We start from the raw sequence: 1,269 nt of genomic DNA on the forward strand, positions 1-1,269 counted from the left end.
AGAGTACAGATTTTCTAAACACTGCAAGGGCTTTCAAGGTGGCCGGACATTCATATTATTTCTGACTATGCCTAGGGGATGACAAATCAGAGCAAATAGTAAAAGTCTTCTTGAGTTTTTTGCAGGACACTGGATCCCCTTCCCCTTCCCCTTTCCTTTCCTCTTTCCCCTTTCTCCCTTCTCCTCCTTCTTCTTCTTCCTTTTGTGAGAAAGCCAGCTGACTATTGCTTGGGGGCAGGCGACTCACAAGCTCTTTGTGGGGCTGGTCAGCTTCCTCTTCACCATCACAGGCGTCTGGCTGCGCAGGATGGCGCTGGCCTTGCTGATGGCAGCCATGGCAGGTCAGGGCGGTACTTGTTCTTGCGGATCATGTGTCTGATGCTGCTGAGTTTGGCTCCAGCGTTCTTGTTGATGATGGTCCGCAAGGTGGCAGGCGTCCGCTGGCCGGATCTCCGCTTCATGACCACCAGGACACCTTTGCCATGGGCTGCCGGCTCCACGCCCACAGTCTTGCAGTGAATCAGCCGGTTGTAGCGGGAAGGAGTTGCGGGCCTTCAAGTTATTGGGCTCGGTGCTGTAGGTCTGTTTATTCCTCTTGATCAGGAAACCGGAGCAGTTCTGCACGACCACCGATTGCAGATGCGCAGACATGGCGGCAGCTCCTCTCACAGCGAACGCCGGAGACGGAAGGAGCTGGATACTCTTCTTGCTTGTTCCTATCCCAACTTCATCAAAATAAGGCGATTTTTTTTTTTAAATGGTAGGAGTTCGTTCATTAGCCTTTCCAACCTTGATTTAACTTAAGTACAGCTTTCAGTAAATCATGACACAACAGCTCCAGATGCCACCCCTCAAGATGTTCAGAGGCGCATATGTAACCTCTGTGAGCCCGGAGCTCCTGCTTACCCTGTCAGATGAAGCCTTGCCACCTCTTTCCATGGCAAGCCTGGAGTCTCCTGCCCTGACTCTTCTGTGGTGACCTCAGATTGCCTCCTAGAGCCTCCTGAGTGGGCCAGCATCATCTGCTCCTCTACCACCCCAGGAATGGGGAAGGGGATGGAGGCTGAGAACAATTAGCGACCTGTCTGAGGCCAGGCAGAAATTTGTCACCACTGATGGAACACAAGCTGGCAGGCCCTGGGTGGCCTCTTTAAAATGTTCTGCAGTGCAAGCATTGCACACTCCTGGCATTTTTGTAAGGGCAGTGTCCAGGACAATAGCAAAGAAATTCTTACCTTGCTGACTGTGAGTCACATGCTGTTCTTAGTG

The 1,269-nt window shown here is 51.9% G+C and overlaps 1 pseudogene; it reads right to left on the reverse strand.

The window, feature by feature from the left end:
- Nucleotides 1-243: 243 nt before the first annotated feature.
- LOC101125178 (large ribosomal subunit protein eL28-like) lies at nucleotides 244-657 on the reverse strand (annotated as a pseudogene).
- Between the last annotated feature and the right edge of the window lie 612 nt (nucleotides 658-1,269).

Source organism: Gorilla gorilla, chromosome 2 (genome assembly GCF_029281585.2).
Source record: "Gorilla gorilla gorilla isolate KB3781 chromosome 2, NHGRI_mGorGor1-v2.1_pri, whole genome shotgun sequence".
Taxonomy (NCBI): Eukaryota; Metazoa; Chordata; class Mammalia; order Primates; family Hominidae; genus Gorilla; species Gorilla gorilla.